Source organism: Hermetia illucens, chromosome 1 (genome assembly GCF_905115235.1).
Source record: "Hermetia illucens chromosome 1, iHerIll2.2.curated.20191125, whole genome shotgun sequence".
Lineage (NCBI taxonomy): Eukaryota > Metazoa > Arthropoda > Insecta > Diptera > Stratiomyidae > Hermetia > Hermetia illucens.
The window spans coordinates 160,960,274-160,979,001 of NC_051849.1; the positions used below are offsets into that span (position 1 = coordinate 160,960,274).

At 39.3% G+C, this 18,728-nt stretch overlaps 1 protein-coding gene across 1 annotated transcript in view; it reads right to left on the bottom strand.

Annotated features, from left to right (window-relative positions):
- The window catches only part of LOC119661674 (clavesin-2-like), an 84,914-nt gene that overhangs the window by 27,861 nt on the left and 38,325 nt on the right, over nt 1-18,728 (bottom strand). Inside the window, exon 2 of the mRNA XM_038071111.1 lies at nt 13,154-13,198. The gene's annotated coding sequence lies outside the window, so the exon portion shown is untranslated. The remainder of the gene's footprint in view (nt 1-13,153; nt 13,199-18,728) is intronic.

Genomic DNA, 18,728 nt, shown 5'->3' on the forward strand with positions numbered 1-18,728 from the left:
AGGGGAACCATACAAAATAAAATTATGAAGTGGGGAATATTTAAAGAAAGATGCCAACCAAAAAAAACTGCCACAAGAACCACGAGAAATCACACAGGTATAAAATCCCTCTGGGATGAATTGTTAATTTCCGGAGAACACAGAAATCAACCCCATGATTTCTAAGCGAATTGCCTAAACTTGGTCATTTCGGTTTCGGATTATCTTTTACTCTCCCTCTTTAGTTTGCATTTAAAGCTTGTAAAGTCATTAACTGCATTGCTCCTTGTGAATGTAGGTTAGACATTTCCACGGTCTAGTAGGTCTGAAAATACTTGCTTGTTATCGGTGTTTGCAGAAAATTTACCTATTTTAAAATAAACCGTGCGTGTCTGAAATAATATCGGTTAAAGGAGTGAAAATTGACGATGATAAAGAACAAGACATATACGGCAGATTTTTTACAATCGCTGTACCATCCTTGTCTGGTAAACTCCAATTGTTAAAAAAAACTGTAACAGCATAAGTGCTTTCTATTTGTTTGCGCTAGTCGGCATAGGGTTACAACAAACAATTTAAGGGAAACTCTTGGTTCATTATGATTTTATAATGCAAAAGAGTAACTACTTAAGTTAGCTTTCCAGCAACAAACCCCATCGTCGGAGAAAAACTAGGTAGTCATTACTTTTCTAAAGTAAAATACTTTTCTGCAATCTTAGTTGTCATCAGCAATATAACCACTTTTCGAAATTCCGATTGGTCCTTTCATTTCCTTCAAAAAAGTACTGAATATATACATAACATGTGTCTATATTCTTAACCTAAGTTCAATAGCTTCTTAACATAGAATGCAATTGCCCTTGATGGTGACATCAGAAAGTCTGGATAAACAATGTCTTATCTGAAAGCCATAGACCTTTTGAATTATCTTCATTGAAAGTGTATTCATTACAAAGAATATCAGCCCCTTACATTGCGTGGTGAACATTTTCACCAATCTGCTAATCTGTTATCATTTCATTGTTCATCTCACCTTAGTGTATAAAAGAAACGGCTCTTACTGAAACTAGTACCATAAAAAGCATTTGTGTTGTATTAATCAAATTTATGAGTTCTTTCGAAATGCGCTCCACCTTAATGACGTTTTCTGTATCACTTTCTAGTAACTTAAATAATTGAATAAAAAAATTCAAAGAATTCATTGGCTATCTTGAAACAAAATATAGTTCAAGAGCACGTGTGTTATTCATAAGTAATTCAAGTCATGCTTTTTTCGTCTATTATGGTCTTAGACTTGGTTTTGTTCGATCAAGTCATTTGTATCAGACCAGCAATTCGATTAATCAAATAATAGGCTTTCACTGAACGAATTCCAATGAGCTGTCTTCGAATCCGAGCCACCGCAATGTATAGTTATAGTAATTAGGTCCGTTTATGCATTTAAGAATGTTACCTCTCCAAAACGTATGCAGACAAGGTTCATTAACATCGACAGCTGATTTTTTTTTTCAAAATGGGCAACTATGACCTAAAAAGTATGAAAGTATCTTGATATCTGTGATAATATCTTTAAGCTGGAAAGACCGTTTTTACGCATATTAGATGCAGCAAAGTTTTTAATGAATGTCACAATTCTAATTTCAAATGCAATCTCTAAAAAAGTATAGTCGGAGCCTAGAGTAAGATGAGTAGCCTTCAAGGCCCTGAAATTGCCCAGAACGGATAACATCTCCCAATGCTACTCCAACGGATTCTAAGGACCATTCTAGGTATGAACGTGCTAAAAAGTAGTGTAACCTAGAGATACTAATGGTCTGAAGGCGATCAAAAGTTATCTCCACTGCAAACGCAGGCCCCTATAAATCAATTTATTGAAAAGAGGAGAAACATTCTAGACAACAGGATTAAAATCTAACGCGTCCGATCCATTACATCTTTGTCACCAGACTGGAAGATTAGCCGAAATTACTACGAATCAGTTGAAGAATGTATTACGCGCAATAGACGCATCTAAAATGCATAGCAACAGATGCAAAAGAAGTTCTATTGTGTGCATTTATGTACATCGATACAAAATATATAAAATATAAGAACACCCTGGATTACTGAATGAAAAACAGGAGGTACTAACAGGAATGATTATTACAGCCCTGAACATAACCCGCTATTTTCGCAACTACCGCCGCAAAGTGCAACAGAAAATTTAAAGATACCCAATGCGGTCGAATTAAACTGGGACGATCACTGCCAACAAGGACAGAAAGGAAAACACACGACTGTAATACGTGTAAGAAAGTTGTGATTTGCAGAACCATAATAGCAAAGAAATGGAGATAAATTTCAAAAATACTACAGTACAATACGACCTACGGGAGGAGGAAACTTATTTAAGCATATGGGGAGATTTAAACACAACAGAAGAGAAAGTATAACTTCAAGAAACTACTTTTGGAAGCATTTAAGACAATGACGTCGTACCCAGTTGCATCTTTGGGGGTCCTCTTAGGACTGGCCACTCTTCATGTCCATACATAGGTGCAGGTAAAGTGCAATGCCACAGAATCTCCGCAAAGTCAAAAAGTTGCCTGAACAGAAGGAAAATGATAGCCCGAAATACTGACATCGAAAACCAACATGACAATGAAATTTCATTCGATATAAAAATTGAGACGAATTGAGGCGAAAGATGAACATGCCAACCTTGCAAAGTATGGCAGAAAGCAGAGAGAAAGAAAGATGGGTTCCTCACCATATAGGCAGCAGGTGCAGGAATTTCTAGGCTTAGGCAGTTGTGCTTGCTTCAACGTACAAGAACCTAAAGAAAGCAAAAAAAATCTAACCACAATAAGACACAGATACTCTGTTTTCTTGGCTTTACTGGGATGAAATGCACTGACGCAATTGATGAGCTAGCAAACAAGGTAGCAAAAACGCCACCCCATAGACCAGAACTCTTTTGTAGAGTTGGAAAAAGCTTCACAGCTATGACACTCAAGTCTATAGTGTCTTTTAGAATGTATAAATCACAACGCTCGTATGATTGCTTAAACCAAACAAAAAAATGTCTTAGGATCATAATGTGTATACTCACAAGTCACGCAGGCTAAACAGGGACCTATGGAGGCTGAAGGTAACAGACAACTATACGCACAGATTCTTATCCATACCAATAGATCCAACTATATAAATCCCATAATGTTTTTATGTGCACGACGAAGCCCACATCACAGTTTCCATGAACTCGGCCTGCCGTAGATGTGTTATGAGCCCTACCAAATTTTTTCAGTCCCGCTATGAGTTTATTCTTACAGGTGGTTCCGATGACACATCACGGAACTTAAATTTCCACCCAACAACCTTATGGGTCTTCCAATAACATTCACCATCATATTAGAGTATGCTCAACTAAAAGATGAAAGTTACCCTTTAAGGTTTGCCCAATAAATTTAACGACACTACTATCATTCGGCACCGGGAAACAACGTACCTCCACCAGGTTTAACTCGTTTTCCTTTGATGCTTCTTCTCCTACCATGCTAAAACTGTTTTGTCCGCATCCCATCTGGCCTGTTTCGATGATCACAAAGGAAAGTCACCGAGTGATATCAGTCGAACAAAATTGGCCTGATTTGGTTCGCCCGATAATCAAAACTTTGAAATACCATAGAAGCGAGCACTCTTAGGTGGCAGCTTTATGTATGGCTCCTCCCACATTAGGGTGAGATTAGTAAACCTGGACCTGTAAAGACGCGTTCCTCGATATCAGGCTAATATATTGTAAAATCCAGGATGTAGAGCCTGTGAAAGAATTGAATGAACACCTATCCTTTTTGTTAAAGGTTAAGAAGTCCATGGACTTCAGTCAAATCTTTAGGGCAGGGGAAAAATAAAACTGGATATTGAATTATCGAAATATCGATCACTATGAAGGAGCGTTAGAATTCAAATTCAAAATAAGTAACTTGTTTTCGTCGGGTAAAAAAGGAAACAGACCACAACTCTCGGACTGTCTTAGAGACAATTAATACTAATGCAATATCAACTTTGGTTACAAAATGGGGCGAATGTACAAATGCGAGTTAGCAATGATTGCAACCCCAAATCAAACTTCCAAGATATTTTTTAGCCAATGATTTAACGAAAAGAAAAATTTCCAAGAAAAATTTCATTTTTAAAATATTTATTGAAGTTATACAAATTGTGGATTCCGGAAACCAATTGTCCCTTCCATTAGTGTGCTCTCTTCTGAAAAACAGTCGGTCCCCGAAATACAGCATGTGTGTAACTTCGAAATTGCAAAGAGGTTAAAGTACGCTAGTCTGTAATAGCTATTTTGCTCTCCTAAGGTACAACGGACCCAAAATATGAAACATTGCACCCTCTAGTTATGACCGCAAACAGTCTAAAAATCAAAATCGTCGTTGCCCCATGAATGACGTATATCTTGAAGGAGTGACCACGAATTGAGTCGATTATTCTTTGACTCGAAGAAGCTCAGAACCCACCATTCTCAGAAGGCAATTCACCTGCTAATAGAATAATTAAATTAACAAACTTTGGCAGCAATTCAGCAGGAGGATTGATAGGGTTGAGCATAACTAGTAATATAAGTGCCCATGAGGCAACCTGGAAGATGCAAAAATAAAGAATGCAGGGGCAAAACCACATCATACTTATGCAAAATGCTCCAGCTCCAGCTGCAAAAAACATAATCGTAACCGGAGTTTCACATTCGTATCATTTTCCATTTGGTGACCCCTTATTGGGCGCCACTTCTAATTAACCCTCATGCATCATCATCAACGCTGCAACAACCACTGTCTGGACTAGGCCTGCTACGTCTCCGCAGAATACATGCGGATTGAAAAGATCATTATTTTGGGCACTAGAAGCTGTGACCCTATATGTTAGTGAGATATTTTGAGCTAGTCCCGGTTGTGATTTCGGAGCCTAGGTTGAGGGAAAAATTTTGAACGGTTTCAGAATTGTAATCTCCTAGTTTCATTGTTTCCAGTTGACTCTTAAGTGTTGTTATTGGCTTTGTTTTGGTGCAGACATTATTACTATGTCCTTCGTGTTGCCTTCATTAATTTATGGGCGAAAATTCCGGACTATCTGCTCTAGCTGGCTGATAATAATTTGTATATTACCAAGTGTTCTTCCCATTAGAGCAATAAAGGTTTCGAGAGTGATCGTGCTGCTTTTATCTGGCCAAACACATTGATCAATAATATTTAATAATTTTGACGTGTTACTGAATCCGGTCGGACAATTTTCCTATCGATTCCCACAGAAAGAAAATCTCTTTCATATGGACCAAACAAGATAGCCTAGAATATCTTATAGACTCTACTCAGCAACATGATACCCTTGTAATTGCCCCATAGGAGGAGAGGGATAGCTACAGAGTACTCAATGTACTCGCTCCCGAATTTAACCAGTTCGGTTGTAATCCAATCAACTTTTGACAACTTATCGTTCGTAAGCCGCTGAAAATTTCTTTTGCGCTAAGTGATGGTAGCATTTGTTCGTCATCTTCAGTTAGCCATATGGTCGCAATTCAAATTTCGTCCTGTACGTAATCCTCTTGGTCGGTAACTATAGCTTGTGTAAATGTATCAATGACAACGGAATGCGGATTATCCAACCAGCAATCTAAACGAAATTGTTCCTGGCTTGCGTGGAAATAGCTCAACAAACAAACGTGGGTCTTTCCAGACGGGATCACTTTCAACCAAATTGACCACATGTTAATCGAACGTCCTCATCTCACTGCCTTGATGAATCATCATCATCACTGGCGCAACAACCGGTATCCGGTCTAGGCCTGCCTTAATAAGGAACTCCAGACATCCCGGTTTTGCGCCGAAGTCCACCAATTCTATATCCCTAAAAGATGTCTGGCGTCCTGGCCTACGCCATCGCTCCATCTTAGGCAGGGTCTGTCTCGTCTTCTTTTTCTGCCATAGATATCGCCGTTCCGGGCTGGATCATCCTCATCCATACGGATTAAGTGACCCGCCCACCGTAACCTATTGAGCCGGATTTTATCCACAACCTGACGGTCACGGTATCGCTCATAGATTTCGTCGTTATGTAAGCTACGGAATCGTCCATCCTCATGTAGGAGGCCAAAAATTCTTCGGAGGATTTTTCTCTCGAATGCAGCCAAGAGTTTGAAATTCTTCTTGCTAAGAACCCAAGCCTCCGAGGAATACATGAGGACTAGCAAGATCATTGTCTTGTACAGTAAGAGCTTTGACCCTATTGTGAGACATTTCGAGTGGAACAGTTTTTGTAAGCTGAAATAGGCTCTGTTGGCTGCCAACAACCGTGTGCGGATTTCATCATCGTTGCTTTTATCGATTGTGATTTTCGACCCTAGATAGGAAAAATTATCAACGGTCTCAAGTTGTATTCTCCTATCCTTATTCTTCTTATTTGACCAGTGCGGTTTGCTGTTATTGGTTCGTTGGTTTTCGGTACTGACGTTGGCACCATATACTTTATCTTGCCTTCATTGATGTGCAGCCCAAGATCTCGCGCCGCCTGCTCGATCTGGATGAAGGCAGTTTGAACGTCTCGGGTGGTTCTTGCCATGATGTCGATATCGTAAGCATAGGCCAGTAGTTGGGTGGACTTAAAGAGGATCGTACCTCTTGCATTTAACTCAGCATCACGGATCACTTTCTCGAGGGCCAGGTTAAAGAGGACGCATGATAGGGCATCCCCTTGTCGTAGACCGTTGTTGATGAATGCCAGAATAAAAACGGAGGGATATTATTGAGTTACATCACTATCTGGTTGAATGGTACTCCGGGATCGGGTAATAACATGACCAGGAAATGCCTCTTAGATTAGAGTAAACACTAAAACACTTTCAAGGGGATATGATTGCCGCAATAACTGGAGCTATCATATGTTCTGAGAACCAACAACTGACTTTTACATGTCATGCGGGATATCAAATGAAAGGTCTCAATTAATACTTTCCGACATTAGTTTTTAAGTGGGGAGTGCGGGTATCACGGCACTGTGAATAGTTTGACATATTAAATATATAAATATTAAGGGCTAGGTAGAAATAGGGCAAATGTCTACTTAAATATAGAAAAAGTACATAAAACATTTCATAGCTAGAGCGCCAAGCTTCTGGGTTTCGACTTGACTTTATATTGAAGATTTTTAAAGATGGACGGAGAAGTTTCCTTGTGCTTCAGCAATGAATGATGTTTTTTTGCTGAAGGAACATGTAAATCTTGCTCAAAACATTAATAAATAAGCGGTGAAAAAGTCAACATTGCCCGTTTATTTAATTATTAAAAAAATACTCAAAAAAACGAAAAGTCCCTTCCCATGGAACGACCCATTTAAGAAAGCAATCTTTATTTGCAAAATCAAGCAAACCATAAATTCAAAAAACTGCAAATTATAGGCCAAACTGTAGCCCATATATTGTAGAAATAGGAAAAATTAATGTAGCTTTCACAAAACGATATAACTACAATTTTCCAAAAAAAAATCACAAAAGTTTAGTTATCATTTTGTCATGTTTATTGCTACGTTCTACAAAATCTAGTTAGTACTGCTTGTGTAAACGCAATAAAAACTATAGGTAAACATAAAAGGAAACCAGGGAATGACTATTTTTAGTCTTGTAGATTTTTTTTATATTTTTGATCTCTTCGATTTTTTACAGCGCTTTAAAATTTTAAGATAATACGTATACATGAGCATGCTATAATTAACTTTATCTGTGCAGATATCGGAATGGAATGTATTTTGAGGCCTAGATTTCGTAGAGATGCGCTCCTGACTTTTTTTTCCAATTTTTCGATTGGATAAGTTCTGAGAACGGGGCCTGTTGCACTTTTTGAAGGTCTTATTTTGAGCCCTCACTCCTGTAGAAAACTTTTGCACCCGCATCGGGTGTGGCAGAAAGACAGATAGGCAGTTCGGATTCTGAAAGACAATAACTACTGCCAATACTATCAGTACGGTGACAAAAATTGCTGAGGAAGCAGTAGAGGCCAATAAATCTGGCGTGATACTTACTCATGGTTGATCGAAGGCTAAAATTCAAGCCCCATTTTAAGAATTTAGCAACAAAGATTTCCAGAGTTGCTACATTGTTGTCAAGAATGTTACCAAATAGGTGGCTCTAGGCAAAGCCGTCGACTGCTTACTTCGAAAGTGCAACTCCGATCTCGGCATCGGCATTAAAATTATAAGCAAATAGAAGAAAGATCGCACCCCATATCAATTGAGTGCATTCCGAAAGCCGTGCGCTTACAGCACCTGTACCTATCGTTGGGAACTAACGCGAAATGAAGCGATTTGGGAGTGGCGAAAAAGATGGGATGATTAAACTAAAGGGTGCTAGGCTCATAGGATTATTCCAGATATCTCAAAATGGATCAAACGAAGGCACGGTAAAGTTAATTAGGACCTGACTCAATTCCTAAGTGCATACCTTTATCGCTTCGGGTGTGACCACTCCCCATATTGCCCATCATACCAGATGATTCCAGAGGATACGAAACATGTTGTCTCGGAGGAAAGTAGTAAATAACGACACGAGCCGCAGTTCGTAACTGACCCTACCCCGCTACGTAATACCGAAATGGCAGGCCCCTCATGCAGTCGCCGGGGTAAGCAAAGGAGAAGATGGTTTTAGTGACTAAAAGTCTCACATAACCATATGGCAAGAACCAGCGGTAGGTTTTGAACCTCTCCGTCTTACAACGCTAACAAAAAAGACAAACAAACGGCGAACATCGAATCGATTCTAATAAAGTTTTGTTTCACATAAAACCTTAAAAAGATACTTTATTACAATTTTCAAGTATCGCATATACATGAGTTTAGTTTTAATATAAACGCAACAACGGATTTTTATTTCCATGATTGAATAAAATTTTCCCTTAGTAAAACTTCGATTTAGACAGAATTCAACAAAATATATTGGATTTCGCCAGGGTTCCAGCCCAGGAACAACATTTTTATAAATGCTTTTGCTGAAACCAAACCATGGAAAAATGAGCAAAATCATTGATTTTGCTACTTTTCAAGTTGAATTAAATCTTATATGGTTAACAGAGTATTGTAAACGAGAAAAAAAATCAACTAATTTCTTGCCATATATATGTAAAAATTTACACTGTTTATTCACTCTTATTCTACTACTGAAACAAATGTTCAAGGTTACTTTGATACAGTAAGGAAGCCAATCTTTTCTGCATAATTCTGTATATCAATCACATCCAATTTCTTGTAATTAATCATTCTTACCACTAGAAACTTGCCGCAACGCAATTGCACTACTGATGGTAATGGTTCAAAAATATCCAAGACAATAGTCTATTGTCTCCAACCAAACTTCCTACAGTGGTTGCGCAAACTCGTCCCACACCATATTTTAACTAAATGTATTATTTGACAGCAGCAGTGTTCGAATTCATAACATATAATTATATCATGGACTTATCTCATAGAATAAATCCAGCTGAGTCACTTAGACGTGAATACTGGAATAACATATTGCTCGGCACAATAAAATGACAAATTGCATGAAAAACTTTCGATTTTCGATTTTCAATCTTTCACTGTGCTCTGCTACTATCCGTGCTCTCTACAGACGCCTACACCTTCCACTCAAGTACTATCAAACAGGCTTATTCATGAATAATATGCAATCGTATCTAAAAGTGCAGATATTTTCATCTTTTCTGCAGGCTCCTCTAGAAAAGCGTCAAAAAAAACTAGCAAACTTTCAAGGTAAGATTTGCTACAAGTTTAGGAAGTTTTGTTATTCAGTCTTTCGTGCGAATGAGTGGCAAAGGTGGGCGACCTACTGATGAGTGTTTTCAACCAAGAGTAACAACGTCCACTGGAACGATTCATCCCATTAGCACAAGAGGTGAGTCAACCAGATGAGCTCGGTCTGGGATGATGTCGCCAACATCTTGGAGCCACTTGAGAATGATTAATAAACGATGCAAGCAAACAAAACCAGGAACAAAGAATGTGCATCTACTTATGAATATTACACATAGACATAAATACATAAACGATAAAGTGGAACCTCATTGTAATAAGTCTAAAGGGATTAAAAATCTTACTGGACTTAAACCTTTTAAGCCGATTACTTAGTTCTTCCCGGAGTCGAACTAATGAACTGCCTTAACTGTGTGTTTTGTTCTGTCATGGTGATTGGATTTAAAACCACGCTTTTTACCTGCAGAAATAATCTGATTTATTTATTTATCGCACCTCATTTGATTTCGTTCGCTTATCAAAAATTTTAATAAAAACAATTTAAATTTTTTCGAACAAAAACACTGTGAAAACTTATTACTTTTTATCGCCTCAACTTTAATAACAAATTGTGGTCTGTTGTGATGAGTATAATATTTTGCAATACATCCAATCGAAGTTGTCGTCAAAGATAAGTTAAATAAGGCATTCTAAACAATCGAATCTAAAAAGACAACCTTTAGATAAGCCCATCTTGGTCTCTTGAAAAAATGCTAACTTGCCAACCACACCTTCCACCGAAAAACTAACTAATAGCTAAAAGACAAAAGATTGATATCTGTTTCAATAAAGGATTGTTGAAAGTTGAAGATAGGTACGTTATGTATGAACTATCACAAAAGTGATATCATTTTAAAGCGTAATGTCACCTTAAAGTGTAATATCGAATTACGAGGGCGATCCAAATATCACAACATCATTTAACATTACAAAATCAATTAATATCGCAAAATCATGACGTCGCCATCCCGCCACCGATGATGTCTATGATACTACTTTGTATACCCCTATGTGTGGGGTTCAAAACACAAGTTCATCCAAGAAGTATTATATTTGGCATGGATATAAGGGATAATATAGTACACAATTCTAGAAAGTTTTATAGAAATGCTACTGTTATTATCAACAAAGCTATAGTAGGTCATAGTGTTCTCTTTCTTCTGAGGCATCGCACACCGAATATACTCTATATATTCACCGCACTTGTATTAACATTGCATTTCTGAATCTAGAGAAGGCGTTTGACCGTGAGGCATACGGACTTATCTGATATGCTCTGCGCCAACACTTATTCGCTGGGTTCAATTGCTCTATCAGGTTCCGAATACTTTTCGGAAGTTCGAATTGTGGCGGGCATATCTTAACCGCTTCGTGCCTCGACATCCTTCCTTCGACCTGATTCATTGAAGTACATGATCTCCTTTATCTTGCATTCCCATTTTTCCATCTCAAACCTGAATCCTCCTTCTTGCCATTTGTCAGTCGACGTCTGTCGAACAGATGGCTGTGTGCTGTTGAACTCTTTGATGTAACGGAGAAATTCATGTGGGCCATTCAGGACGACGTGGCCACTACCCGAGCTTATAAAAAGCTCATAATGATAGAGGAGGTGGAAATAGCAACAGCAGGTGGAGAACGACCAGTGCAGAATGTTTGGTTTGGCGTTAGAGACGTTGGGCCATCTCATTTTTGGCTGCATTGTAATGGCACCGGTGCAATACACAAACAGGCAAAATGCTATGACTCACCAAAACCTAGCATACAAACAGGAGCTGTTCATAGGAACATGTCCGGTTTACCAGTATGAGCCGCAGGCAGAACTGGATAGTTCTGCTTACAGCGTATATTGGGACCGGATTTTTTTTAAAACTTTTTCAAATGTCACAATGAGCAGGCATGGCCTACTTTATATGATTACTCTGTGTGAAGTATTCCCGCTGTTTCTAACCGGCCTCGTGGCGGGTCGCACTCTCTCCCTAAGCCCCCGGTATCGCTCCGCCACAGCACTCCGCCCCCAGCTGGCAAGGCTACTCGACTGCAATCGACCGGTGGACGTCAAAACGAACGCTGCGCTCTCGCTTCCATCCAGTGCCGACTACTTCCTTGAAGAGAACGTGGGTACAAAGCATCAGTGACTAAGTTGTTTTTACCAGATACATATTGAATGTCCGATGTTAACTGGCTAATGTAGGCTAAGTGCCGAAGTTGGCGAGGAGTCGCTTTGTCGAACTTTTGCCGTAAGTGGAAAATCAGAAGGTTATGGTCCGTGAACAATAGGAAGTGCTTAATACTCAAATACGCGACCAATGATTCAAGATCATAGGCGATGTAATGCCGTTGAATGGGTTTCAACTGTTTTGAGAAGAAACCCAACGGTTGCCAGTTTCGATTCACCCTTTGGTGAAGAGTACCGCTTACTGTGGTGTTAGAGGCATCGACGAACAAGCATGGAGGTGCATTTCGTTAAGGGAATGCCAAAAGAGTAGCGGCTGACAGCTGTTGCTTGGTGTTTTCAAACGCTTCGACGGTTTCTGGAGACTACACAAACTTCCACGAATCTTTGATCTTAGGACCAGACAAAAAGGTATTAAGTAATGCCTAGTTGCGAGCAATTTACCATACCCAAGAACCTTCTAAGGTATTTGATGGTCTTTCGCAAAACTCACGATCGCTTGCACCTTGCCTGGGTCGGGTCGGGTCGAAAGCCGTCATGGATGATGGAATGACCTAGAAATTTCACCTGTTCCTGAAGAAATTTGCATTTGTTAACATTGACAATTAGGCCATTTTCAGGGGGACATTGAAAAATACACTCGAAATGTGTCAAATGCTCGGAAAGTGTGACTAGAACGTCATCCAAGTAGACGAAACAGAACTCCAAGGTTCGTAGTATAGAGTGGATAGATCACTAGAAGTTTTGCGCTGCATTGCACAGGCCAAAAGTCGATTTGATGGTAGGCCTTGACAAGATCCAAGATCGAGAAAACACGACAGTTTGCTAAATAATGCACGTTGATGGCCACAAGGTCGCCATCCGCCATTGAGCTTGGGGACCAAATGGAGTGAAGATAACCAACTGGTGTTAGAAGGTCTGCATATATCCTGTTGAAGTAACTGTTCAAACTATTTTCGCGTATCGCTCCAAAGAAGTATGTAATCTTGGCTTCTTGGTTATCAATAACCAAAAACTTACGATCATTGCGAGTATTTCCGCTTGATATGGAAATCACGCCACACCATCACCGCCCCTTCCATTTTCATAAAATATACATGTTCACTTAATATGTCATTGAACTAATGAGAAATGAATATACAATAGTACACGCAAACGTGTATCTGAATCTTAACTGAAACTTACTTTCATAAGGAGGGCCCAGTGCTTCCTGATTATCTAGAAGTAAATCTGTAAGAGAAAAGTTAAATTGTATGTCATTATACTAAGTCTTGGAAAAAAATTCAGATAAATCGCTAAAACAAAAATGATTTACAAAATTCTAAAGTCCACCAAAGTGAGTAAGTAAATCGTTTCGCAAACGTTTCGAAATCGATTTCCAAAACTGTTTTATCTTAAAAGCAAAACACAAACTGAAAAGATATCAATCTGAACATGAGCTCTAGAGTATACTTGCACATGAACAGTCAATGATTGAATCAACGAGGCACCAAGCTATCAAAGATGACTAATACCAGAAACAATTATGTTTCATCATAAACAAGAAAACAACATAATCGTAAAACTGCACACAAAAGTGAAAGTCCATCGTCTTGCACAAATACTAGTAATTATTGCAATTTTTTCTCGTGTTCGAGGTTAACATCGTGATGCCTACTGTTCGCCTGCAGTATGCATAGTATTGTATGATGGATATCCAGATTGCATGAAAAAGGCAAAATATTTAATTTTAATTTGAAGCCTTCTTTTTATAACCGAATCAACTTCGCGTAACCTTGTCTCTTCAGACAGATATCTTGTCTTGGATCGTGGCTAAGCAACACCAAAAGAAAGAACTGGATTTCATGCTTAACAACTAGTAGAATGTAAATTACAAAAACCGTCCATTCGTTGGCCAACGACCAAGGATAGATTAAGCGTGTATCTTTCTTTATACGTCTGTATAAATGAAAAAAAATAAATTCAAACCAAGAAAAAGATCGTTGAAGGAACTCACAAAAAAATCACTACGCGCCACCGAGGCATCGATAGTTCAACGATTTATTGAAGTTATAATGGAAGCTATTGGAACTGGTTTCCTATAAATACTATAGAGAAAAAGTGCAAGATTAGTGGTCTGAAAAGATCGTCGGAATGAGAACGGATACTGATTAGCATTTAGATGGACTTCGAGCTAATGAAACTTCCTGGACTGAGTCATGGTTCATTAGTCTATCATGTGGGATATTATCTTTCTTTGATTTTCATATTAATACATTATAATGTAGCAAACTTCCACCTCTAGAACATGCAGTATTTAATATACGTAAAAAGATATTCCACAGCACAATCACCAAACATTCTGATGGATAATAGTCTGAAAATGAACTAAATCACTTTATCTTAATACTATTTCCTTGAAAATCGGCTACCAAAAATCATTAGTCATTTATCCTTGATACAGTTTCAATTCGAATTACGTATTTTTATTGGACTAACGGCAAATCACCTTTGAAAATTAATATTGTAGCAGATTTAAGTTATCTAGTAATGGAAATTACCAGTATAATCGTGATTAATATTTTTATTGTATTTGCCATAGTACACGCCCACATTCGATGAGAAAAGTAACATAAAGTAGAATAAATGTGAAATTATGGAATTTCTGGTTTTAAAAATCCTGAAATTTCCTGGGCTAACTCTAATGATTTGTGAATAATTATCAGAAGTGACTTTGCTTATTTTCTCTTTTGAAAGTGCAAAGTCAAGTATTCTGATTTATTATGGAATTTATCTGTTTTATGGGCGTAGTGGCTTCAGTTTTATTGAAGTTGTTTATTTCACGGAACCTTATCGATATTTCTTTGATAAGATATGCAGAAAACAAAAGTTATAAGATGGAAATGAAGTTGACTTTATTGCTAGTTATGATCCAAATCGAAACATTCCAAAATCAGGAGGCAATTAAATGATCATTTGACCGAAAATGATAAGGAAAATAAATTTCTTTTTCGAATTTTGATCTTAAGGGTTATCACAGAAACAGTAGTTGAGATATTTCGAATATTTATCAAGAAAATTGAAAGCCAGTTTAAACAAGTTATTTGGACATTTTTGCGTTACCACATTTTTTTTATGGCGTTACATTTATTTTTAGACCTTTCTACTGCATAGAAAATAACAAAAGGTTATAAAATCTTAAACATAAAAAATTGTCTACATCCCTCACCATCGTTCCGGAATAGTGTAAAGCCATTTATATTATTTTTACTTTAGTATTTCCAGAAAAGCAAAAAAATCGGCGATGCTGCAGACATTTGTGTGATAGGTTCCTGACCAAACTATTTTAATGTGTAGCAAGTTTATCCAAATTTGTCAGTTTTAGCTCATTAATTTCGTGTTTAATAGGAAAGATCTTCAAGTTATGGTGAATACTAAAGTTTTTAATGTACCACCGTGGGAAAGCAATTGTTTTCAGTATCTTAGATTGGACTCTTTGAAGACTTTCGATGTCAGATGTGGAAATAAAGCCTCAAAATTATGCACCATAATCCCAGATTGAGTTTATGGCTACTGTGCTTATCATACAAGACCTGTGGGTTGTTGATGGGGTAGTCAGGGGTCTAAATTTCCAACATGCTGACCTATTGTATGCCAATGGAAGCGATCGACCCCGCACCTGCATGGTAGTCTCAAAAGACTTCCAGGCTAATTTGGTTAACGACCTATGTGATGGCGACACCACGTCGGCTAAGCTAACCATAAAAAGTCAACAGGGAGGTAAAGAGACACTATTGTGCTCTGCATATTTTCCCTACGACGCAGAAGACGTTCCCAGTGAAACATTCATCAGAGCTATCCAATATGCCAAAAGTAGAGGCATATGGGTAATAGCAGGATGTGATGTCAACGCTCACCACATATGCTGGGGAAGTTCGAACATCAATGCAAGGGGATCGAGACTACTGGAGTATCTAGTAGGAACCGATTTGCAGATCCTAAATTTGGGTAATGAACCCACTTTCTTCAACGTGGTCGGGCGAGTGGTCATCGACATCTAGATGGCATCACCTGAACTCGCGGCTCTGTTCGGAGAGTGGAGAGTATCAAACGATATCACACTCTCGGATCACAGACGCATTGATTTCGTAATGGGCATGGATCCACCTCCACGGAATCCGCGGAAGACAGATTGGGTGATGTATAAAATAGAATTGAGCGCCCGAGTCACGATCCCTGGGAAGCGCATCAAATCCATTGCTAGAATTTAGAAGACCACCCAGATGATCACAACTAGCATGAGACAAGCTTTCGAAGAAAGCTGTCCTCCCAAGATGCCAAAGAAGGGTAAAACACTATGGTGGAACTCAGATTTGGCAAAACAGAGGAGAACGACAAGGATGCTCTTCAATCGTGCTCTGAAGGGTGAATCATTCACTAGCTGGAATCGCTATAAAGAGGCACAGAAGGCTCTAAGGATGAGCATATGATCGGCTAAACGATCATCTTGGAGACGCTTTTGCGAAGAGACTAACTCTCTTAAGGCAACCTCAAAAACCTCAAAGCTGAATCGGATTCTGGTCAAAGAGCGAAACTGGGTTATTTACGTTTACAGAAGGGAAAGTAAGCGATGAAGAAACGGCAGACCATTTGCCTGAAGTACACTTCGCAGGCAGCATCCAACATCTAATCTCATGGCCAACAGGTGCATACAGCCCTAAACCGAGAGACTGGAATCTGGCATGCAAAGTAGTATCACTGGAGCGAGTAAAATGGGCATTTAACTCGCTCCCTAGATACAAGTTTGCAGGTCTGGATGGCATTTTAGCTTTCTTTTCGAAATCTTCCCTGGATATTCATTTTAGTTTGTTTGCTCTCTGTTTCTTAATCCGTTCTATTTTCTCCGTACTTTTTAACTGATAACTTCTGTGCCAGATGCAAAACGCTTTCAAAAATTAGAATCCTGCAGTGAAGTACAGACAGTCTAAATTCAATAACCGTAGAACTTATATTTTACATTTGTTAAAGTTTTTAGATGTTTAACTTTCTTTACTTCGTGTCACCGTATGCTCGTTAGAGGCAGAAGTCAGACTCGCTTCATGTGTTTCTCTTCTGCCCCTAACTCATGGCACACTTTTCTCGCCGGTCCTCCACTCCCGTGGCGAGCTCCGCAAAGTGGATAGATCCGCGCCATCTATTCGTTCGTATTCACAACATTCGAAATAAATTTCAAATGCTGCGAATCCTGCCGCGCCACAGCATCATCCTTGCGCTAGTAATAGAAGGAATGGATGCCCTGGGTGTACACATTCGGAATATATATCGCGCATGCCTAGCACACGATTATATTCCAAATAAATGGCGCGATCTGAAAGTGTAATTCATTCCCAAACCAGGAAAACTCACCTACACAAACGCAAAAAGCTTTCGATCAGCTTTCTGCTAAAAGGACTAGAAAGACTAGTAGATCGGTTCATAAAGGGTAGACACATTCCTAAGTGGTCACTTTACCATAGGCAACTCGCCTACCAGAAAGGCAAATTCACGGAGATAGCATTCCATGAACTTACAGCAAAAATTGAAAAGATGATGTCCGAAAAAGAATACGCCTTAGGCGCATTCATGGACATCGAAGCTGCCTTCAATTATGCCTCATTCGCAGCAATTTGTGATGCGGCAAGACAGCATGGAATCGAACCGTTGCTAATCAGTTGGATCCTTCACATGCTAGAGTGGAGAAAAATCCACATATCGGTCGGCCTGAAGTCTATTGAAGCAGGATGTCTCAGGGGCTGCCTACGAGGAGGGGTTCTCTCTCCACTGTTATGGCTCCTGGTAATGGATACCCTTCTGTGACTCCTGGGGAACAAAAAAGTCTTCGCGCAAGCACTTGCGGACGACCTAGCCATAATAATTACTGGCAAGTTTGCAGACACAGTATGTGACCGCTTGAATGCAACTCTACATGAAATCCACAGCTGGTTCCTCCGCAATGGACTCACGGTGAACGCTAGGAACACTGGACTAGTTATGTTCATTAGGAATGTCAGGTGGGGCAGTTATACGCTACCCACCTTAGCAGGGGCGAAAATCCAGTTGGCACAAACAGTCAAGTACTTAGGAATACATTTCGACTCTAAGTTAACGTGGAAGCATCATATTCAGGAACAATATCAGAAATCCTGCAGATTGCTCTGGTGCCCCCTGGTAAGTCCCATTTTGATGTATGCATGCATTGTCTGGTGGCCAGGACTGAACTTTGCTAACAGCAGGAAGCTGCTAACGCAGATTCAGAGACTTAGTTGCCTAAGTATTACTGGAGCAATGAGTACTACGCCGACTGCGGCACTTGAAGCTATCCTAAATTTACCCCCCATTCACTTGGAGGTGAAACGGAAAGCAGCCAACGACGCATATAGGCTCGATACCATTCGGGCGTGGAAAGGCAGCCGATCACACGGTCATACGTCTATCTGGAAATTCCTTGGAAAACATCCGGTAGCCCTGATGCCGACCGATCATATGGTTTCCAGATTCGTCGTTGCAAAAACATACACTGTCGTAATCACCGAAAGAGAAGAATGGTCGACAAGTGGTCATGAGTCTTTTCAGATTACAGACCTAATAATCTTCACCGACGGGTCAGTCATGGAGGATGGATCGGGCGTAGGGGCCTTCTCGGAGAATCCGATTATTGAATTGACCCGACCCCTCGGAAAAACGACGACATATTCTAGGCGGATATATATGCCATTTCATTGGCAGCAAAAGAATGTCTGCG